The sequence below is a fragment of the Camelus dromedarius genome, chromosome 2 (assembly GCF_036321535.1).
Source record: "Camelus dromedarius isolate mCamDro1 chromosome 2, mCamDro1.pat, whole genome shotgun sequence".
Classification (NCBI taxonomy): Eukaryota; Metazoa; Chordata; class Mammalia; order Artiodactyla; family Camelidae; genus Camelus; species Camelus dromedarius.
In genome coordinates, this window is record NC_087437.1 from 7905581 (window position 1) to 7930918 (window position 25338).

Sequence of the window (25338 nt, forward strand, 5' to 3'; positions counted from 1 at the left end):
TCTTAGAAAACATATTGAATTCACATTCTGGAATCATTTCCCACCACAAAAAATAAACAATTTGAAAATTGTATCATTAAATCCTCTACACAGCGGGTGGGGGTGGGAGTAAAGCTCAGTGGTAGAGCGCGTGCTTGGCGTGCACGGGGCCCTGGGTTCAATCCCCAGTGCCTCTGCTGAGGGCAAAATAAATAAATAAAAGTTATGAAAGACATCTACACAAAGCAAGACTTCTGGTGTGTGAATCTTATACCCTAAAATTGGCTAGAGTAGCGGAAAGGCTACAAACCTTCTCCAAGAAAAATGGAAACAGTACATCACTTAAGACTCCATGTCTTCTACCCCAACCCCACCTCCAAAACTCAAGTCTCTCCCTGCCTAAGTGGACGGGAAAACTGAGGCAAAGGCAACATGCTGGATTTAATGTATTTATTTGTATTGGCAGTTGCTTATCCTGACCTATGTCATCATTTTAAGGGCCATTCAGATAGAACTAAGTGTTGTTGGTTCATGATTATCCCCGAGGTTGCTTCACTATTTGACAAGAATATTGTTTTCCGGAAGGGCTCTGTATTTGGTGTGGCGTTAGCGGAATGCTTGCATCAGAATCACACGGAGTTAGTTCTTTAACATGTGGAAAATCTGGCTTCAGCCCAGTCCCTTTGGATGGCATCTGGGGATCTACCACTTGGTAAACTCCCTGGGTGACATATACGTTAAAGACTGGGAAATACTGCTCTGGATAGAATCTAGAGCATCACAAGATTGAGTCCTAGCTATGTCACACCTGGGTTGGCTGGCATCTAAATTATATTTAAGACAACGCTGGGTCTATAATTGCATAATAGGCCTGGTTAACCCTATATAGTAGTTCTCTTATTTTAGTTTGAATAACAGGGGCTCTTATTAAAATAGATTTCGAGGCCCTGACACCTAAGACGTGGGCTGGGTCCCCAGTGATTCTGATACAGCTGCTCCAGAGGAAAAAAAACTCTAGACACATGGCCGTAAGAAGTGTAATCATCTCCATAAGGAAGAGTTGGTTCTGCAGGAGACAGACTGACTAGAATCAAACCAATTTCAACTGAAAATTGCATGCAATACTGTTTCCACACGGTTCCTGATGCGTCCGTGATTTTTTTTGTGAAAGTGGTGGATCACGTCCTGCAAGACAACTTTGAACATTCACTCGCTACTCCAGCTCTAACGGTTGAGTGCCAACTACGGGTCACGCACGAGGACCACTTGATTTGTTGTGGGTCTCTGGGTTTCATTTGGATTTTCTAGAAGGGAGAAAGTGAAAATGCCCTTTGAAGTCTGATAAATGGGTCAGTTCTACCCGGATTGGGAGGAATCGTGTTTTGGATGTGATGTAAACCAAGTGTTTGGTGAGAGAATGACAGTGCTGGGGGTGGCCCCTGTGTGGAGTGGACCTGCCCCTGTCAGGATTATTTTATCCAGAGCACTGGAAATAGCTTGCTCCAAACAGTTCTTGCAAAGGCTGCTTTGTCTCACAAAGGGGGACAGTTCATTGTCTAAGGTCATCCTTATCAGACATCGCCTTTATCCTAGAATTTGTAATTCTCCAAATGTCGTCTTCCTCAGATCACCACCACCCCTACACAGAGAGCCTCAGTTCATGTACAGCCTCAGTGAAGGGCTGTTCCAGAGGCTTCCTTTGCCCCATTTGTTCATTGTCTCCAATGACAAACGCCCAAAATAAATAGGATGCTGAGGAAGGAGGAGTTTTGGCGGAACACAAGTGAGGGTTTGCTGCCAACCATTTTTAACTTGCTCTGGGACCTCAGTCAAGTTGTTTTTAACACTTCTGAGTCTCCATTTCTCCATCTGAATATATAGGATTAAGCTACATCTAACTTGCAGAGTCTTTGTGAAGATTTAATGAAGTAATTTATGTGAACGCACACTGCCTGACATATAATAAATGCTAAGCAAATGTCAGCTCTCTCCCCTGGCTCCCTCCTCTCTCCCCTCCTCCTCCCACCCTGCCCTTCCTGATTCTTCCACCTCCCCGCCTTCTCCCCAACCCTCTTCCCTCCTCCCCTCCTCCTCCCTCTCCCCCAGGTGCCCCAGGCTAACTTCCGGAAAATGCGCCCCTTTGACATCCTCTCTGCGTAGGTCACAGTCAAGCCTTTATACTATGTCCCCTACAATCTACTTCTCACATATTAACAATCATGTCAGCATTGACCTTGAAAAAAAAGTCATTGAGGAGGTACCAGGTAAAAAATATGCTCTCTGCTCCCAGCCGTCCTGGCCCCAATCTGTGTGGCTTCTGATTTCTTTATCTGAATTTTAGTAATTAAAGCCCTTTTTAAAAACTCTTGGGGGGAGGGTGTAGCTCAGTGGTAGAGCGCACGCCTAGCGTGTACGAGGCCCTGGGTTCAATCCCCAGCACCTCCCTTAAAAAAAAAATAAATAAAAAACCTAATTATACCCCCCACAAATTTTTTTAAAATAAACTTTTAAAAACTCTTTACAGTTTCAGAAAGATCCAGGAAGTACATTCCCTCGTGAAAATACTACATAAAACGTGTACTTTTTTCTTTTTTGCCCATAAAGATTCTCTATGGAAATTCGTGATTGCTTCAGAAATCACACACACATGCACGCCGGGCCCACCAGCCCCACCAGCCCCGGCTGCAGAAGACCTGGGCTCTGCCAGCCACAAGCCTCAGAACTTTCTAGCAAGCGGTCTTGCTCTCTTCCCAGAGCTCCTCGGCTGGAAGCAGAGATGATGAAATGTCGGCCACGTCACACGGAAGCCTTCAGAGCCTCCCCTGGGTTTCCCGTGGAGAGAGCAGGTCCCACCAGAGGGACTAAGCTAAATGTCACTCCCTGCAGATTGTGTCCTGAAAGAAGCGGCTCCTCGGGGCGTGTCACTCAACAGCGCCCTGAATAAAGAGCTCACAAAAGACCTGAGGACAGCCCAGTGAGGCAAGGACGGCGCATCTGCACCTGTGGTTCCAGGGAATTCGATAGCTATACGTTCTAGGGGTAAAAAACAGGCTGGGCAGATAGAACCATGCCTTGGACTCTCTCCTCCTGCCTCAGGTTTTCCCCTATGGAGAGAGAAGGCTGGGAATGAGATGGAAGGTAATACTGAACTGAAGGCTTTGATTTTTAGATTTGGGGTTTTTGGTTTTCGTTTTTTTTTTTTTTTTTTTTTTTTTTTGCAGTTGACTTGATAGAAATAGAACATATATATGTGATACATTTGAATACAACAGAAAATAAAATGGGAAGAAGTGAGACTTAAAAGTGTTTATCTGTGCTTTTCATTTTAGCAAGAAACCAGTATACTCCCTTCAAGGAACCACGCTCACTTAAGAATTCCCTGTGGGGTAAAGACTACACATACCATCCCTTTGGTACGCTTGCTCTCAGTGAATATTCTACCAGGGCCAAGTCCCCCAAACTCCAGCAGGCACTTTCTTCTTCACAATGGTTAACTGGTCCCGAGGAAGAATTATCTTTCAACTCGGTGTGAGGGTTGTGTGAACCGCAGCTGAGGAAGGGGCTCAAACTCAGCCTCATCTCTCGGGGGGAATACCAGGCCCCCGGAGGGGCTGCAGCTCTGTGGCCCACACTCTGAGCGTCTTTGGGGTCCCTTACTGTAATGAGCAGTGATGTCCGGAGGCCCCCAGGTGGAAATGTAGATTTCGGAAAGTCACCATGGTAACCCATTGCCCAAAATGAGTCCTGATGTTCCTCTTGCTCTAATCAGATAAACTAGAATAAAATCAAACTGTCATCTCTGGCTTCTAGTACCGAAAAGATATTTGAGCCCTAGCTCTGGTTCATGTAGTATATTTTCTGGCTAATTTACACAAAGACCACATCCCCAGAACAAGGATAAAGGAGACAGCTTTTGCGACGCTTGGTTCTCAAAATGTGATCTGTGGAGCAGCTGCGGCAGCTTCATCCTGAGAGCTGATCAAAAATGCAAATTTTGGACCCCGTCCCAGAGCTACTGAATAGCACCTGCATTTTAACAGGATCTCCAGGAATACATGTTACAGTGTTTTAGAAACACTGGGGAAAACACTAGTTCTTGACTCTGGCTTACCCATGGGAATCACCTGTGCAGCTTTGACAAGTCAGATTCCTGGCCCTGATCTCAAAGATGTTGCTTCAGTTTGAGTGGGAGCCAAGCATCAGTAATAGTTAAAACTCCCCCAGGTGACTCCAATATGCACCCAGGATTGAAAACACACTCCTCTAGAACAGCGCTTCTCAAAATGTGGTCCCTTGATTGGAAAAAAACAGCAGGCTCACCGGGAACTAGTTAGAAATGCAAATACTCAGGCCCCACCCCAGGCGTACAGAAACCCGGAGGGCGGGTCCGGCGATCTGTGATGGTTCTGGCGCTGCTGACGTTTGAGATTCCTGCTCTAGCCTGCAGGACAAAGAAACCAGCATGGGCTGAAGAAGGTCTCAAGCAAGTGGGAGTTTATCCGTAATAATATGTGATTCTCTGTTAGATGTTTAATAAGATGTGTAGCAATGTCAACCTTCTTCTAGGAAACTCAACATTTTCTGTCTATTTCAGATATTCCTCTGTGTTTTAAAACCGTACGGCTAGACGAACAGACCACTTTCTAATTAGAAGAGGTTCCCTCCATCGCCATCTTTTCTATTGCCAGTTTAGCCCCATGATACCCTTGCGAAAGGTTTATAACCAGGATGGCATCGGTGCACGTCAGCCTCATCAGGCTGGCTTGGGGACCGAGCGCTGCTTCATTAGGGGCGTGGCCTGGGAGAGAAGCTTCCCCCCAGGGCTACGTGCAGCACGGTGCGCTCCGAGGACAGCCGACCCAGCGTCTTCCCCAGTGTTAGTTACAGAGGCTGTTACATACGAAGTAGAAATCAAGGTGTTACTGGAAGGAGGAGAATAAAAGTTACCTTGGCTCTAAGTCACCAGAAAAAAAGAATTTCTAATGGGAGACAGAGCGTGATAGACACAGAAGATTTTATCAGTGAAGTAAATGTAGTAAAACATAGTACACCCCCGAGAATTTGGGGGCGGGCCGACCCAAGAGAGGGAAAATGCTGTGGCTGCTTGTTCCTCCTGTTTTATGTCTTGGCTTAGGGGGCATTTTTGTGATTGATTGACAGCTCACATTCCTTGTGCTCAGGCACACTCGTCCCTTTCATGCATGTTCTTACCCGTGATGCACACAGAGAAAACCTACAGGAGGGGCTCAAACTGCAATGTTAATTACATTATAATGAGCGCTGGGTCAAGTTAAACCAGGTCCTCCTCTCCACTGCGCAGCCGCAGCGTTTGATCCTAGCCTGCTTCTTTGCTGTCCCTCATTTAGACAAAGTAAGTTTTTGAAGTGCCTTATCCTAAGCACAGGTGCACTGTTATTTTCTGGGTTACTTCCTCCCCCCTTGCCTGGTGCTCCTGTCTATCTAACTGCCTAACAAAGGCTTCATATTTCCACACAGAACCAGCTGCATATAGAAGCCGTAAGAGCCACTTTATGCTGCTTTGATCACATTCACTGAAAAATAACTAATAACCTATAATCTGACTATGGAGAGGCAGTGATTTTACCGAGTCCAAGCTCATACTGCTCACTGCATGACAGGCCAATAAATGGAGAAAAGAGTTGTTGGGACTCAAGGAATAGCAACTGTATTTGGAAAGCCAGCAGACCGAGAAGATGGGGCACTAGTGTCCCAAAGAACCATCGTGCCTGAGTTAGAATTCATGCTGCTTTTATACTAAAAGGGGAGGGAGTAAAGGCAAACATTTCCAGGTTCTGGTCAGCCTCCGAAGGGGAGGTGCTAATTTTTCTTCTTGCCTGCAGTCATTCACAGGTGGGCCTGGTCAGGATGTTTCCTATGAGCTAAAAAAGAAAAAGAAAAAAGGAGTTTAGCTTAATGCTCATTACCTGGGAGGCAGGGTTCCCAGAGATGGGCTATTATGTGTAATTTAAGCTTATAGGCAGTGTCCTTTTGTTGATTAACTTACAGCTAAAGCAATAGAAGATGAAGGTTAAAGTGAAAGAAACAGATCCAACATGGAGTCAGATTTGTTCTTCCCTGTTACAGAACCCGCTGGCAGTCAACAATCATGTACAAAACAACGAGAACACAAAGTTTTCTGTAATCAGAAACTTTCTATATTTATTCTCATGATGCCTATGTAACTGCTTCGGGAGACCTTTACAGAGATTCACTTTTAAGCAATTTAATTTTTATATATGGGGCACCTGTATTCTAGGGTTTATGTGTGTAGACTAACAGTTCTGAAATTTATTTAATATCTTTATAGAGATAAATGCTGAAGTAAACGTAAATAATGAGACTTGAGATGAGTTTTTAACTTCGCTCTGTGACCGTTTGACTTTGGACAAGACATATTCTCGGACTCTTCAGCCCTCCTCTCTGAGATGTGAAGTATTCATTTGAGTACTAGGAGCCTGTCCTGATATATTAAAAAGTGATAGTGAAATAGTTTATTTGGGGGATGACTTCAGGAAATACCAGTAGGGGAGTGGGGAGGTAAGACAAGGAGAGAAAGGAAGCCCATAAAAGACGTGTTATTGAGCAGACAATCACAGTGAGCAGCTGAGTTTCAATACCCCAGAGGAGCTTTGGGAGATGTTGTAAATGTGGCCATGACTTGCCCCATCAGAGGAGGGAGAAGCCGGTACCTTTATCCTCAAAAATCTCACCTGTCATGGGCTGAGGGACGCTCCCAGATGTGCTATCTCCATAGCACGCCCAGCTTGCCTCAAGCAAAGACAAAGCCTTAGCATCGAGTCACAGGTGCTTACAGCAGGACTCCCGGGGCTTGGAGCAGAGCGGTGTGCACACAGCAGATACGGGCAGGGCACCAGGAGCACCTGCTACCTGAAGTATGTATCAGGTCCAGTCAAAAGACAGAAAACAGTGATTGGAACAGGAAATGTTTAGTATAAAAAATTAGTAATTATTTAGCATGTTAAAGAGCACCCCCGAGGGTGGAGGGAGACTCGCCTAGGAGGGAACAACTTTGGAAACAGCATTCCCAAAGATAGTCTCTGGACTTGGTTGGAAAAGGTGCAGACGGAGACCACTGAAAGCAGAGAGGTCTGCTGGGTTGCCGGGATCAGAAATGGCCACCGTCACTGGACTGAGGCTGGAGGGCAATGAAATGCAGGCAGGGCAAACAGAGAGCCTCCTGCTGGGGTGCAGGGGGGACCAAGGCTGGCATCAGAAGTGGCAACTGAAGGTGAGTGTCCCTGGGTGTCCAGCACACTACTGGTCACCGTGTACTGCAGGAGCCCCCCAAGAAGCAGCCCACGGAACCAGGAGGAAAAGCCCCCTTTTTCTGCAGTGTCTCCAGCGCCCCCTACTGCCATAGGGGAAACACTTACAGGAGTCAGTCCAGCGCATCTGTAATGGCCGTGAGCAGGCAGAGAGGGGTGGATTTCCAGGTGAAAGGCGATCGTCTCACACAAGATAACCCTATTTACACAAGATCATTCTCTATGAAGGAAACAGAATGACATGTAATAAAATTCCTTTTCAAACTGTAAAGTTCTCCTTGATTAGTATTCTTTAAATGAGTGTTTTTGTTCAAAAACATCAGAATTATTGCTTATAGTAAAAAGGTGTTTTTCATTGACACCAGTGATTTATTACTTTATCTAAAAAAAACCTTTAGCATCTGGACTTCTTAACAGGGTTTGTATTCTGTGTAAGAATGTTGTGGATTGACCCCTGGGTCCTGAATTGACTCCTGGGTCCATAGACCTCTTCTTTGGTTGCCTAAATTTCCTTTAATGGGGAGCAAGTCTTCTACTGTTAACAAGTGGAATAGATCTGATTTAACCTGTAGAAGAGCAGGGCTGAAGCGTATCTTTATTTCTTTACTGCAAATCTGATAGGCGGCAGTGACAATGAGGCATCTGGCTGGGGTACAAGGTGCATAAGCCGTCGCTGCACAGCTGGAATGTCATTGCTTCCTCTCCTCAAAGAGCCTCCGGAAACCGCATGTCCACTCACGCTGGTGAGTGCAGTCACACAGAGCGCAACCAAACTCCGAGCTGAAACCCTCTGACATTGCACACTTTTCTCTCTTACCCTCCTCGCTAGTGTATGGATATGACTGTCAATTAAAACATCACCTTGAGATGTCTTTATCACACACACACATCTAGTTAATTAACCTTTCCTCCAAGTGAATTAATCTCTTAACCCATCAATATGCTTCTGGCTATTAATTTATTGTCTTCTTTCAATTACCATCAATCTTCATAGTCATGCATAACTCTTAAAAATAGAAAAATAATCTGTCTTAGGGTCTGCTGGTAGATCAGTGCATCCTTCTTTCTTCCTTCTCGTTCTTGCTTCATGAAACTTCAAAGACCATCAAAAGGGTGCATTCCTATGACATCATAACTCATATAGTGCCCACAGAAACCAAAAGACAACAAGAGGTGACCAGGGATGGACATACACACTCTTCTGAGAGTTGAGCATGTGTTAGCAATTGGCATTTTGAGGCAATACTAACACAGGTGCTCAGAGTGTTGGTAGCTGAGCACTGGTCCAGCCCAGGGGGAGGCAACGCACAGGCTGAACCAAATTGGACCAGGTGATGCTGAAACAGATTCTGGTTTAAGATCCTCCAGTTTTGGGGAAAGGAGAGAAAAGTAGGACTAAGGAAAAAATTCAGCGGGTCACTTGTACTCTACTCAGATGTGACCAAAACTAAAATTGAGAGTCCAAAGAGGCACAGAAATGGATAGTCGAGTCAAGAGTGAGAAACAGCTTGTATAGGAAATATTCAAGTAGCTCCTCCCCCGACTCACCAAGCTTAAAGAACCAGCTATTAGAGCCCCCAGAGAGAACTGCGTGGCTCCTTCCTCTGATGCTGATTCTGGGCAGGTAATTCACTTAACTCTGATGTTCAGCAGAGGGGCTGGAGCGAGAGGCGGCCATCAATGAGACAAGAGATGAAAAGTAGCAGAATTGGGGACTGTGCCCCACTCTCTGTGCCCAGGGTGTCCGCAACTCTGGGGTTGGTGTCAGTGGGTCTCCTAGTGATAAAAAAGAACAGAAATAGACACAAACAGTTTGATTCCTCCATCCAAACCAGCACTGACACACAGACATTCAAGACAGGAGACACCTTTCTCCTCAGTCTCTCATTAAAACAGACACAGGTTAACTGGGACCCTTGTCCCACTGGAACAATTCTGCGTTAAACATGAATTTTTTGAGGCCCTCATATTCTTATGTTTGCTGCTGGAGCCTTCTTTCAGAACCAAACCCTTATTATTCATAAAGCTTGAGACTGAACAAAAAAATTCTCTGCCCTTCTTCCTTCCTCGTCTCCCATCCCTTCCGCGATGCCCTCACCCCTCCTCCCCTCAGTTCATCCTCATTCTCTAAGTTGAAATATCAACCCAAGGGAGCTGGCTCAAATGTGAGAGAAAATATTTCCATCATCCGCTCAGAGACCTCTGCCAAATAGCAAAGTTATTGACCCACAGGAAGTGTAAATATACTTTGAAAACCATACGCTAAGGGACCTCAGCTTACGTTACTCACTTGGGTCTGCTCAGAACCAGACTGCTCAAAGAGAGGGCTGTGCCAGAGGCACAGTGTGGTTGCGTATTTTTTTTTTAATTGAAGTATAGTTGATTTACAATGTTGTGTTAGTTTCTGATGTACAGCATAGCGATTCAGTTATACATATATACCTTCTCTTTCATGATATGTTACTACAAGATATTGAATACAGTTCCCTGGGCTATATAGTAGGACCTCGTTGTCATTAAAAAAGAATGAAATAACTTGCAGCAATATGGATGGACCTAGAGATTATCACACTAAGCGAAGTAAGTCAGACAAAGATCACGTGGTTGCTTTTTTATTGCCCTAAAGAATATTGGAAGGGATGACTCATTTGCTGCGATCATTTATTGAAAAACAGTTAAATTTTTTTTAATTTATAGAGAGAAAATTTGACAGTTAGGGGGACTTCAGATTTTTTTTCCTAAGATACCATCCACATTAGTTTTCAGTAATCACGCAGACTCCTATCTTTCCTACAATGGTCTGTGGACAGAAAAGTGCAGAAGGCAGATTCCAACATGGCTCCCAAAGGTCCGAATCCCCCAGGGCTCATGCCCTTGTGAGATCTCCTCCCCTTGAGTGTGTGGGACCTAGTGATTCCTTCTAATCAACAGAATACAGTCACAGTGATGCAATATCACTTCCATCATTAGGTAACAAAAGACTGTGACTTCCGTCTTGCTGGTATCTTCGCCCTCGGGTCTTCTCACTTACTTACTGTGATGGATGGTTCCTCCCTGCAAGGGACTGGGGGCAGCCTCTGGCCAGTATCCAGCGAGAAACTAAGGCCTTCATCCCACAGAGAACTGAATCTTGCCAACAATCGCTGAGTGAGCTTGGAAGCGAGTCCTGTCCCAGTTGAACTTGAACTTGTAAGCTCTGCCTATTCCTTGATCACAGCCTTGTAGGAGGCCTGAAGCTGAGGACCCAGCTGAGCTGTGCTCAGATTCTTGACCTACTGTGATACAATAAACATGTGTTGTTTTATGCCAATAATTTTGGAGATAGTTTGCCATACAACAATAGAAAACTAATTCAATAAGAATGGGGGAATATGCCCTTCAATTGATCAGAAGTTCTAACCTCCTTTCTCAATATAAAAGGAGCTACCAAAAAACCCAAACACTTCGTGGTCATGGGTTGCTTGGTTAGCATGACACAAGGTAAAAAGGAATTCATTGGCTTTAAAAGCTCTTTCATAGATAAACAACAAGGATCTACTGTCGAGCACGGGGAACTATATTCAATTTCTTGTAATAACATATAATGGAAAAGGATCTGAAAAGAAAATATGTGTGTATGTATATGTGTAACTGAATCGCTTTGCTGTACACCTGAAACTAACATTGTAAATCAACTCCACTTCAATGAAAATTTGTTAAAAGTAAAGGCTCTTTCATCCCGAGTTGAATGGTTCTTAGTCTCAAGATTAAAAAAACAACGTTCTCCTCTTTGGACAGGGCAGGAAAGTGCTTGTGAGATTTTTGCCCTTTCATTCTACACAGCCCTTCTCCAGAGCCTCCAGTTACAATACAGTTGATTAGCTTTCTGCCTCCTGTAGTTAAATTAGAATTCACAACCCTTTGACCACACTGATTGGGTGTGTGGCTTCCAAGTCTCATGCAGATGGTTCTACTGTCCTTCTAATGTTGATTGTTACCATCTAAGTTTTGTCCCAATGACTACAGTATTATTAGCTCCAGCTTATGCATAAGGAACGCTGAGAAAGATCATGTGACGTGTAAGTGGAGGAGCCAAGAATAGAATCCAATCTCAAAGGCTCATCCCTTGAATTACTCAACTTCCTAATACCATTGCTTCTTGATTCTTTGTGGAAATATAAAATACATTTCAAGACTTGCACACTGAATAGGGCTCACGGCTCCCAGTCCTACCAATTTCTGCACTAACATCCTGTTCTCAATCCCAACTTCTTGTCTTCAGGGGTTATATAGTCCATTCCTCAGCTTTGAGCTTTCAAAAGTACATTCTGAACTTTTCCCTGGAGTCTTAGAAGCTTCCCCAAATATTCACTCTTGCCTCCTTGAAAGTCTTAGAAGAGGCATGCACTTTGAAATCTTGCATCCTTGGGTTCCAATTCTGGTTCTACCATTTACTAGATATGTGACTTTTGAGAAAATTGCATTAATACCTCTGGTCCTCAGTTTCCTAAGAGTTTCTAAAAAAAAAAGAAAGAAAGAGTCATGTGTGTTTTAATAATTAAATGAGATGCTAGCTGTAAAACATCAGCACAGTGTCTGCCACATTGTAGGCACTCATCAAGCTTAACTCTCTCCTACCTGTCTTTTCTATTATCTCCCCCATAGTCTTTCCTATTTAAATGAAAAGGAGTAGACAATTTTTCTTGGCAAACCAGTTCTTTCTCTACTTTGCCAAACCCAACATCAATTGAGTACATAATTAAAATGTTTAAAAACATATGCATTCTTTCAGGGGTTGATTCTTCCTGTTGTGTTATTTCCTGGTTCATGTTAAAGTTTCTTTCAGCATCATCATACAGTAATAATACTACTCATCATGTTAGATGTCAAGCATCATTTCAATGTTGTTAGGGTGGAGGGATGTTGGTGGTGATGATATAAATCTCAAGTTAATGTGAATGTTGGTCCCCAGGTAAATCTGCAAATGATCCCATGTGTTCATCTGCCTTTAGGAAGTGTTGTACCCCCCAAAAAATCCCCAAGGTAAGTCCAAAGATGACCACCCTCAGAGCATGAATCAGATAATACATGACAAATTTTGTTTCTTGGTGTGTGCTCCCTTCAGAGTCCACTCCTCCCGGCTGCAATTTTAGATTGCATGGAGTCAGAAAGGCACTTCCCTCATCTCAGTCCTTCCACTTCAAGCCATGTGATAATCACTCTATGTTTATTTCACAATTTGTTCTTGATTGTGTTTACTAATTTTTCTGATTAGTTTCTACTCTTTCTCTGTAGGGAAAGACCCCCAGTTTTTGCACGCAACAGGGTTCTGAGTATTAAAATGTGGATGTCTTTCCATTTTACTGATGCCTGTAGACTGGGATGCAGAACAGGTGCTAGGCTCCCTTGAGAATCAGAAAGGAGCCTGGTAGGCAGTTTGTTGCTGACTTACCTCCCCACAGACAGGTTTACAGCCCAGTGTAGGACAAACTTTCATCCTTTATCTTCAAGATCTCCAGATTTCTTTTCAATGATTTCTTACCCAGATGAAACAAATTTTTATTTCTTACATTCAGTGCAAGGTTTCAAGCTTTAAGTTAAGGGATGTAAGAACTACTGGGATGCACTCTTAACAAAATGTACACATGAAAACGCAGGCACTGTCTTTCTTTATTCTCTTCCCCATTAATTCATTATGATTTTTTACAACCTGTGTGCAGAGATTGGACTAGGTTCTACTACAATTTTAATATGAAACAGGAAATTTCAATGAGATACATATGGCAATTCAACCTTCAGGTCTCAGCTCAACTGTCACTTTTTTAGGTTTACACTATTACAGTGTTATTAAGATTTTCTTTTTTTTTAAAGTTATTCTGTTTTAATAATTAAACGCATAAAACGTTTAACATCTTAAATGCCAGAGTCTTAACCTATAAGTGATTGTAAACCATCCTAGAAACTGTGTTCAATGCACGTGGATACTTTATTTCCATGAATAAAGATAGTAAGAAACTTAAAAATCAACATCCTTTAAAAATTTCCCAGTCTACCGTAATGTGTTTTAGGCATGAAGAACTGGCTGGGCATAGTGAAGAAAGAAAGAAAAGAATGAAAGATAATTGAGGGTTTTTTCCCTCTTCTAAATCTCTACGAGATTTTTCTTTTACAGGATTTAAATTTGAAATGTGTGCTACTTATTTGATTTGTGTCTTCTACTCAGAATGAACTCTTTGAGAGCAGGCCCCTTGTCTATTTTGCTCATCAGCATATCTGCAAAGAACATAGAAATGAATAAATGTGTGTTTGATGAGTGAATAAATGAAGGAATGAATGCATAAATGAATAAGGAGCTGGAATCAGATTTTGTGTGTATGTGATAGGAACTGTGTTCTTAAGAAATCTTGTTGACACCCAGCCAGTCTCTAAATTGTGTTCCCTATTTGAGTCATATTTATCCCTTCATAGGGTAGTGGATCTTCCAGTAGAATTTAGGGCTGACTTGGAGTTCTTCGAGCCCCCTTGAAATCTGTAACAGTGTAGTTGCTCTGCTACATACCAGCACATCTGAGCTCTTGCTTCCTCAGACTCTCCAGGTTCTAAGAGACCACTATCAACATCCAGAATTCCTAGGCTTCTTAACTAAAAAGCATGAAATGATATGCACTGGGTTAAAGAATTTCCCCAAAACCTGAAAGAAATTTTTGACCTAGAATTCACCCATACTAGAATACAGAGGAAAGAAATGAAAGAGGAAAACAAAAGTCAGATGTGAAAAGAGAAGGAAAACAGAAAAGAGCATAGATTTTTTTTTAACAAAACCATTGCACATAAGAAAAATAACAATTTTTATGTAACTAGTTATAGCATTCTACAATTACCAAAGAATTATAGCATGTGTCTCAAAGCCCAGGTTTTAAAATTGATGAATAGATTGTTGAGATAGTGATTTTACCTCTTACAGTTCAATATGTTGCTGTTGGGAACATAGTAAGATACCTGGTGTTTACATTTAATATGTTTCTATCTTTCATCTATCAAGGGAAATTTGAATAGGGACACTGTGGTTTAGAATACCTCAGAGTTTCTCAGCTGTAGCTTGGTATGCAGATATAATTAGTGGTGGGAGTGGAAATTCCCTGCACAGGGAATTCTGGCTTTATTGCTATTAAATTTTCTGCACAGAGTTGGGCCAGAAGGTCTTGGAACCACATGTTTCACTTCCTCCTCTGATTCTGTCCCCATTTCTGCTTCTGCAGAGATTTTCTCCAAGAACAAAACCATATGATATAAATGGCCCCTGTTGCCATAGCAGCTAAAACGTTCAGTCCTACCTTCCTCCTCTCAAAGAGACCTTAATGCATTCAGTACCTTTCTTGAGGCTAGAACATAAATTAGAAGCGAGGCTAGGATTAGCCTCAGATATTCTCTCAACCACTGAGATAAGCATCTGTGAGAATTCATTGACTGTGGATCTTCCAAACCATCATCAAATCACTTGCAGCATGAAATAGAATCAACCATATGATTGACTGATGGTTCCGGAGTAGCACCATCTGTCTAGGGGCTCTTCTAAGCGTTCTGTGGCAAGAGAGAACAAAGAACGCTAATTGAGCCTGAACTTTCTATGGCTTAGAAAGTTGGTTACATCTCAAGTTAGATTTACATGTTTGATTCCCTGCAGTTTAATTTAGCAAGCAATATCCCATTAAGGTTAGCCCCCCTGTGATTGAGTCAGATAATTACTTGCTTATACTTGTAAGCTCTCACATCCGTTCCAATTACTTTTGTTTCCTCAATGGATCTACTGTCTTGTTGGTTAGTTTAAAAGAGTAAATCCTAACTGAAAAAGAGATAGGATTCTTTCTTTGAAGTGACTACTCTCTGTGTCTCTGTAATAGAAACAGGAAAGACAGGAAGTTCTACAAACATTGTCACATTTATTACTAAGTTTGCCCATGTCTGTCCATTTCAATGCATGGCTGTCTGAAACTGTAAAAATCAAAGGGAGACAGAGTGCACAAAGGGAAAACAAAAACAGACAAAGACATATACAAAATTTCACAGCAGCTTTATTCATGATAGGTTCGAATTGGAAACGACTCAACTGTCCATCATCAGGGGATGGACAAAATGCTACTCAGCAATAAAAAGAAATGATTTACTAATACATGCAACAATGTGGATGACTCTCAAAAACAGTACACTGAATGGAGATGCATACTGTATGATTATATTTATATGAAACTCTAGAAAAGAGGAATTGAATTTACAATGACAAAAAGCAGATCTTAAAGAAAGGAACACTAGGAACATTCGTGGGGTGATAAAAATGTTCCATGCGTTGATAGTAGGTGTGCTCATGTGGGTGTATAAATTTATCAAACGTATTAGAAAACTTAAAATGATAGCATTTTATTGAATGTAAATTATATTCAATAAACATGACACATACATAGTCTTCATTTCTTACTACCAAGCCCTTGTCAACATGGAGGCTGTCTTTTCCCTTGACCTTCACTTTCAAATAGAGGAACAGATTCAACATAAAAATATTGTCATATTTCCTTAGATTAGATGCCATATATCTGTAGTAAACTGTATAATATCCCTAAAGATACCAAGTCCTAATCCTGGGAACCTGTAAATGAAAAAATTGTCTTTGCGGTTGTGGTGAAGTTAAGGGCCTTGTTCTGGACTAGGATCTGAAGTGCTACCAAAAGAGTTCTTAAAAGAGAGAGAGAGAAAGGGAGATTTCACATACAGAGAAGGCAATGTGAAGACAGAGACAGAGATTGGAGTAACAGAGCTGTAAGTCAAGGAATGCCGGCAGCCGCCAGAAGCTAGAAGAGATAAGAAAGGAATCCTTCCGTTGAGCTTCCAGAAAAAGCACAGCCCGGCTTGATTTGGCCCCTGTGACACTGATTTTGGACTTCTGGTTCCAGGACAGTGTGAGAAGGAATTTCTATTGTTTTAAGCCACAAAATTTGCAGTAACATATTACAGCTGCCACAGGAAAATTAATATAATCATTTTTATAGAATCTTCATCACTTAGCAGTTTTAAAATTCCATCCAATCAGAAAAGGATTTAATGAGTGAATATCATCAACAAGACTTTCAGGGAGAACTGAACTCTAGTCACTGACAATCAAAGGGAGGAAACATGCCAGAACACAGGGCTGAAGAGGAAAGAACTGTAACAGAGGCTACGTGGGCGATGGGAAAACAGAGGAGGAAGAGATGATTCCCGACCCACAGACCAGAGAATGCTTCTGGAAAAAGCTGCCCTCAAAGCTGATATTGACAATTGACAAGACTTCAGCAAAAGTTGACAGGAAGCCTGAATGTATTTGAGAGTCATCTGCACAAGTTCATTCATGACTGACCCTCCTTGGGACTCCTGAAATTTGCTAGCTTGTAGTTCACCTAATGCCCATGAAAGCACAGTGGCTCTCTCACTCAAAATGGAAAACGTGTAAAATGGATGCTGTTCTTATACCTTGACATTAGTCTTAACCAGTGCGTCCTCCTCTGTAGGAAACGTTCTAATGCTCACATGAATGTGGAAAATATAGCTTCTCTTGGCACTAACCTTTTAAATGTATCTAACGGCAGGAGTCTGAGGTTTTGTAGTTGATTTATAGCTTTCCCAATATCTCAGAGACTCATTTGTGCAAAAGGTATAATCCACACACAATGTTGTAAGAACAAGTGAAGAAACACAAGAATGTCTGAAGTGTGTTGTCTCAGAAGATGCGTAGGGACTGGTGACCAAGAGCAGCATTTTACAAAAATAAAAAATAGGTTCCAGGATTAAGAGCTTAGTAACCTATAAAATTCTCCTTAGTTTTCACCAAGTCCCTACACTCTCCCTCCATATACACACATATTATTAATAATATGTCAATATGATCAATACAAGGCGTGAAAGCACATTACAATAATGAAAGCAGCTTATTGCTGGAGATGGACTATCGAGCTTGTTAGCAGAGAAAGAATAGAGAAACCAGAATTACACACAAATATAATAGAAGTTTGGTATATCAAAAAGGTAATATTTCATATCAATGGCAATAAATGGTATGAAAAAACTAGCATTAAAATATAAGCTGGACTCTAATTCACCTCTTGCACTAAAACATAAATTCCAGAAGATCAAAGATTTAGGTATTTAAAAATGAAACAATCAAAGTGCCAAAAGAACAAAGGCACAAACACATGTATAAAAATCTTTGAGTGTAGAGTTCCTTTCCAATCAGGAAACAAAACCTAGTACCATAAAGGAAAAAAGATTGAAAATGTAAATTTAAAAGACTGAGAAATCTGATTATATAAAAATGAAAATATTTGTACCAGAAAAAAATACTTGAAACCAAGTCAACAGTCTGGAGAAAAACATATGCAATCAAGGACAAAATGATAATTTCCTTGGTATGTGAAAAAACTTATATATTAATTAAAATATAAGCTCAGTTATCCCATGGAAAAAAATTTATAAAGGACAAGGATAAATGGTTCACAGGGTGAATAAAACATCTATCAATGGTATACTAAATTGGTATCACCTTCTTAAAGGCCAATTTGGCAACATCTGTCAAGTTTTCCAGTGCATATATAATCTGATGGAGATTTCCACTTCTAGAAACTTATTCTACAAATATTCTCAACCAAGTGCCCACAAATATTTAAGAATATGTTTTATATATGGCAGCATTGTGATATCCTAATGGCATATAAAATTGTTCAATCAAATTTTTCCATTAAGATGAGAGCCTGAATTATGAGTATCACCCTCACTCTGTAAAAAGAGCTATCAACTTATGAAAAGATTTTTGTTATTATTATTATATGTTGAAAATATCTGTATGGGAGAAAAGGTGCCAAGAATATGTTAGGGAGAGAGAGAAGCAATCCATGGTTACAAAGTCATGTGTGTTATTTTGTTTCAAAGAGAAGGGCAATAGAGTTTCAAAAAATATGTAATACTATACTCTACTATCATATCTTCTGGGATAGATACCTTCTAGGACTACACCTATGCTGAAACCCATTAAAATTGGTCATCACCATTTCCTAAGGTTTCCAGTTAATCATTTTAAAAACATCTCTCACTTCACTGTCAATAAGTGAGAAACAGTCATGCAGCAGAAGTTTTGAGGTGAGGATGTGTCCTCAAATGTTTTAGCCTCTTGTAGCAGAATACTCATCTTCCAGGTTACTAACAACAAAGGAGATCACAAAAGTAGTCTAACCTGAGATGAAGGCAAATGATACAGGGATCACTTCATAACTCACTGAAAAGAAATGTCACTCCCAACTGTCAAAAAAAAAATAGCTTTTATAAATTTTCAGAATTAAAACTATGTGATACATTCCAGACAAGACTTCAAACAGATTGGTGAAGTTTTGCTAAGCATACAGAGTCACCTATGGAAAGCTACATGAGAAAAGAAAAATCTTTGGTTAGCTTTCCCTTGTGGTAAGTAACTCGGGGATGGAAGTTTTTGTTCAACTTTCTAGCTGGAAATCTTGTTAAAATAACCACCAAGGGCTTTAAAATTCATCAGCACACAGATGAACCCCTTGTCAGTAAACGGAAAGATTTTATCCCCTAGGATTTGTAATTTAGGCCAATAAAAGAGTTGAGAACAGATTGTTTCAACATAACTATCCTCATGGTGAAGGCACAACCTTAAGAGTTAATCTCAGGTGACTGCAGGGACAATTCCAGCCATAAATAAGAGGCATCAGATTCTGGGATTTGCTGCCAATTTCTCTCTGATCATCACCCTGGCTTCTGAAATAACAGAGCCAACACCTGTCCCTAGTTTTAGAAAAATGTATTTGCCCAAACATACAGAACTGTAATGATGAAAAAAATGCTAAATATAAAACACCATTTTAATGTACCACTATGACCACCTTCTTTCAAGAGAGTTTCTATTTAATCACACTATTTGCTCTGCAGCAGCTTTGTACATGCTAATACAGATATCACACGAAGTTATAACTCACTCTCTCAACAGGACCAAGAAATCTGAGTACCGTGGGTCTGAGAACCAGTGACGATTTATCACCGTGACAAGAAAACCCAGAGCAGCCGCTACCCTAGCGCTACTCACACCGTGAAATTCTTTTCACCGCATGACAGATAACTCGGTAATTCTGGAGTTAAGTCTATGGTTTACAGAGGGCTTGCCTGCGCATGCTCGCCAGCCTGGGTACCACGACCGACCACCGAGACGATTGCACCGCCTGGAATCCTAGAGCGGACCGGAAGTGAGCTCAGCGCCCGGAGCTTGGCGGGAGTGTGCTGGGGCCTGAAGCTGGCGCGTCTGGAAGCAGCTCCCTGCGCGGTAAGTGTTACCCCTGGCCCCCTTCTCTGGCTGGGCGTGAGAGGGTCCGAATTCCTCAGAGGTGGAAGCGGCGGCTGAGGGAAGGGTGTCTGCGCGGCGACCATGGGGGTCTCCTCCTCAGACAGCTCGTGGTGTGGAAAGAGCCCCTCGCCCTCCTCGCCCTTTCCGCCCGGGCCTGTAGGGAGCCGCGCTTTCAGAGAGACCGCTCTGGTTTCCTCGCCCAGGCTCGAATATCCAGGCTTTATTTAGGTCCAAAGGGGCTTCCATTTTCCGTCTCGCACGTAACCCTGCAGCTTTAGTGAGTAGTTCTGGGCTCACTATTTCCGGTCTTGTCAGAAGATGGCTTCGCTTTCAGTGGGCTGGCTCAAGTACCTTGACTGTTTGTCACCTATGCAGAATGTTTTTGAGCTGCGTCTGTCATTTTTCTGTGTTGACTGTGTTTTCTTATATTGGAAACTTTCCTGACCGAGGGTTGGATGGGGACCTCGAGTAAAACCACCCATCTGCCTGGTTGGAGAGAGCCTGCCTCTGGGCTGAGCTAAGAATGGCGGCAGCCCCCAGGGCCCTCCCAGCCTTGGCTGGCCAGGCTTCCGAGGAACCAGGGGAGATTATCCAAGTAAAGGTTAAAGAAGAAGGCTATATTTGGGACCGGGAATCCCGGGCCCCAGGAGGCGCTGGGCTAACTCCGGGAACTTTGCCATCGGTGGTTGAGCCCAGAGAGACACACCAAGGAGCAGAGCCTGGAATTGGTGCTGGAACAGCTGCTGACCTTCCTGCCTGAGGAGCTCCAGGCTTGGCTCCGGAGCATCATCTTGAGAGTGGAGAGGAGGTGGTGACTGTGCTGGAAGATTTGGAGAGAGACAGCTTGACGAACCTAGACAGCAGGTGAGAAATTAGAGATGCTGTTTTCTGTGGAGAATTTGAGCATCTGAGTCCAGGGTGGAGGAAGTGGGATTAGCTTCACACTTATGGCTGCAAATTCTGATACTGAGCATTATTATTTGATTGTGGGTGTCGATGAATGGATTCATGCTACTCGGCTAACCGTTTTCATGTAAATAATAGCTGATCCTAATAAGTAGCTGATTTAACCAAATAGGAAACCTTGGTCTATTGCTTACCAGTGGAAACTATTTTATTTAGTGATTGTGAGGTTAAAGTAGCCATCTCTTCTTATGATACCTACTACTTTTACCATATATGGAAGCAAATCACTGTAGGAATATAAGGAGTTATCTTCTAGGAGAGACAAATAGAGAAGTAGCCTAATGTAATGGAACTAACAGGAAAAGGTGAATCATAAAATCTGGGATCTAGGATAGTTTCTGTCACTAATTAGCTGTGTAACTGGGCTTTAATGTCTTCATCTGTACATTGAAGGAATTAATTGCATCATTTCCTAGATACTTTCCCGTACTTGAAATTGTTGGTATGTGAGGTATATCCAGCCTAGCATTCTGTCTTTACCATTACACTTGAGGTTATTTTTAAGAGGGTATACTGCTTTCTATGACAGTAATTTTAGAACATTATGGATATTGCCAAACACTCTTAACCTTTCTATAATGATACTATCCGTACATTTATCTGAACTCTTTTTGAATATGAACGTTTTATGTTATCCAGTCTGAGCTGTTAAAACACGTTTTTCTGGAATGCAGAATCTTCCGTATGAAGCTGGTAAATATGGAAATGACTCGGTATAATACTGAAATTGTGCAAGCTCATACATGAGTTTTCCCAGAAAGTTGATACTTTGGGCCACCAAGTAAGGGCAGCTAAATGCAAAGTATACGTCTATAATTGAATGCAGCAAGTTGTGAAGACATAACAGTACTGTATGTAATGCCCATTCACCTCCACATTCTTCCTTTTGGCTCTCGGCCCCAGTCTCTGCTTTGGAAGTGCTTATTTGCATAGTTCCCTCCCATTTTGGTGTGTTTTTTGCCAAACTTTTTGGTATTCCAGAAAACGAGTGAGTAAGGGGGTTTGCAAGTGTCACAGAGGCATGCTTGTGATAAAATTTCTGCTATTGAGCGTAAGAGAAGAAAAGATGTAACAAGTGAAGAAAGCTCAAAATAATAAAATATTTTGAAAGAAATGAAAGAACATGTTACACTGGTCGTGCAACTGGCATAAAAGAGTCAACTTTACAAACGATTAGAGACAATGCTGGGAAAATAAAAGAAAGTTATCTGGCTAGAATAACTGCCAGTGCTTCAAAGTGTGTTAGAACAAGGCATAAGGAAATGTAAGAAATGGAACATTTGTGACGTGTGTGGACTGAATACCAAACGAAGAAGCAATCAGGGGTAACTTTTCTCAAAATTAAAGAGAAGACCTTAACAATATATGAAAACCTTAAGAAGAAAGTGGAAAATCCTGCAGAAGTGCCTTCATTTAGTACAAGTAGTGACAGATTTAGTGGCTTCAAGAACCACTGCGATTTCTACAATGTTAGGCTCTCTGGTGAAGCAGTGAGTGCAGAAGAAGCTGCAAAGACATTTCTCCCTTGTTAAGAAATTTGATTGGATCAAGTTGTAATTTTGATGAAACCAATCTCTATTGGAAGCAAATGCCTTCAAGGGCCTATGTATGTTTTTTTAATTTTATTTTTTATTGAAGTGTAGTTGATTTACAATGTTAGTTTCAGGTGTACAGCAAAGTAGTTCATCTATACATATACATATATGTATACACACATATATTTTTAGATTCTTTTCCATTATAGTTTATTACGAGAAACTGAATATAGGCAAGAATATACCATGGAGAAAAGACGGTCTTTTCAATAAGTGGTGCTGGGAAAACTGGACAGCTACATGTAAAAGAATGAAATTAAAACATTATCTAACACCACATACAAAAATAAACTCAGAATGGATTAAAGACCTAAATTTAAGACCAGATACTGTTAAAACTCTTAGAGGAAAATATAGGCAGAACACTTTTTGACATAAATTGCAGCAATATTTTTTGTGGATAAGTCTCCTAGAGTGATGGATATGAAAGCAAGGGCTTATATCTTGAAGGAGGAAACCTAAGCACCAGTGTTTAAGGCTACAAAAGACCAACTGTGATGCTGGGTGCAAATGCCAATGGGGATTTAAAGTGAAAACCTATGTGATTTATTACTCTGCCAATCCACATGCTTTTAAAGGAATTGTAAAGACTAGCCTAGGTGTCTACTTTAAGTCTATCAAGAGAGGCTGGATGACAGGGCAGATACTTACTTTCCTTCTAGGTCATGTTTTTGTAGGTGATTTTTAAAAAATATTCCAAGGGAAACATTTTGTCTTCAAAAATTCTTAAAATTCTCAGTAATACACCAAGCCATCCTTCAGCAGTTGCTGAAGTTTCTTCAAATATTAAAGTTCTCTTTTTACCTCCTAATACAACTACTTACATGCACCCCAGTGTTCATAGCAGCACTGTTTACAATAGCGAAGACATGGGAATAACCTAAATGTCTATCAACAGATGACTGGTTAAAGAAGTTGTGGTAATATTTATACAGTGGAATACTACTCAGACATAAAAAATATGATGCCATTTGCAGCAACATGGATGGACCTGAAGATTGTCATTCTAAGTGAAATAAACCAGAAAGAGAAAGAAACATACTGTATGATACCACTTATATGTGAAATCTAAAAAATAAAAAAAGACAAATGAACTTATTTACAAAACAGAAACAGACTCACAGGCATAGAAAACAAACATGGTTATGGAGGAAGGAGCGGGTGGGAAGGGATAAATTGGGAGTTCAAGATTTGCAGATACTAATATACATAAAATAGATAAACAATAAATTCATACGGTGTAGGGAACTATATTCAGTATGTTGTAGTAGCCTATGGTGAAAAAGAATATGAAAACAAATATATATATGTTCATGTATGACTGAAGCATTATGCTATACACCAGAAATTGACACAACGTTGTAAACTGACTATACTTCAATAAAAATATATATATACTAATGCAACTACTTTACTCCAGCTCCTTGATCAGGGTGTGAACACAGCCTTTAAAACTTACTATTTAAGGATAACATTAAAGATGTTTATTGCATCTATAGGAGGTGACACTGCACACACAGTTTTTGAATTCTGAAATTGATTCAACATTAAACTTACAATTGATATTATTAGAGAGGCCTGGAATGTCACAAAAGCCTGCTGGCATAGGGTGTGGCATAAGATTCTCCCTGATTTAATTTATGATTCTAAAGGCTTTGAACCTTCAGAAGAGGTCCCCCAAATCAAAGCAGGTTGTGTTGCTCTTGCAAAGGAGATTGGATTTGAAGAAGTTGAGAGTGAAGATTTTGAGGAGCTGCTGCAATGTCATGCAGAGGCTCTCTCTACACAAGAACCATCTTTGTATTTCTTGCACTATCACTGCATTTCTTGGAAAGTGTGAAAATGCTTGTCCACTTGAACTTCTGATGATGATATACCTCTATCCTTGCCTTACTGTTTCCATACACCTCTTTCTAACAAGATACCATCACCTTTTTAAGGTAAAATCCTATACTTAATGTAGTATTTCTTCATTTAATGTCTTTTTGACTATACTTGTATTTTACTAGAATTGCTTTAATTTTATTAGTGCTCTCTTGACAAAGTTGTGTAGAATTTAAATAGTCTACCCTACAACTTTATTTTCTCTATAAATCCTGTGTTTTTTTGGTGCAGTTCTGCAGAAAGTGTGGCTTTTTTTTTAATGTATTATGTTACTGCATAGATGCCTGTACAGGCAGTCTCTTACCTCTATCCAGCACACTTTTTCTCTTTGTTTCAAATAAATAGTATTGATTTTTTTTTCCCTGTGAAATATGCCTGTTACTTTAAAATTTTCCTCTTCTAGCAGCTTTGTTGAAAAATGCAGCCATTAGTAGGGCTTGGTGTTTGGTCAGTCCTGGGTAATGTTCATGGTTATAAACTGATTATGTTTAATAGTTTTTCATGTGACTCAGGGTTATAGGTATCTCCTAGTCTTGTTGAATATAAAGTTTTTATAAATGTTTTACATGTTTGTTGTTTCTGTGTGATTTCTGAAGGAAGAGGAAAATGCCATTGTTGCAGGTGCTTTTAGCCGCTGACCCAATATCTATTATATACCCCTTCTTTCTTCCTTAAAAAAATATTGGTTTTTGTTTATGTTGGCTGTGTACCTAACTAAATACTTTTCAGCTTCCCTTGTAGTAGAGTTGGCCATGCAACGTAGTTCTGATTATGAAATAGGTATATTTTTCTGGGGGGCTCTGGAAAAGCTTTTATTTTACATATAAAATAGCACAGATGTGTTTAGTTATGCCTTTTTCCACTTCCTGTCTTGAACACAAATGTGGTATCTGGAGCTCTGGCAGCCGTCTTGTGACCATCCTGTAACCATAACACGATGATAAGCATAATGATTAATACCAATATGTTATGAATAGCAAAACAGAAATATAAAGACAGCTAGGGTCCCTGGCAAAGTTGTTAGATATGTGAGTCAATGCCAGCAACTGCCCTACTCTGAATTTCTTATCATATGACAAATATGAACCCCTATTTATTTAAAACACTATAAGTTAGGTGCTCTAATTAATTGGGAAATACATGCATTTGTGATGAATATAGCCATATCTGCTCCACTATTTTATGACCAAAATTTCTTACTAGAAATGAAAAAAAATCAAATCTAGGAATCATACAACAAACGACAAAT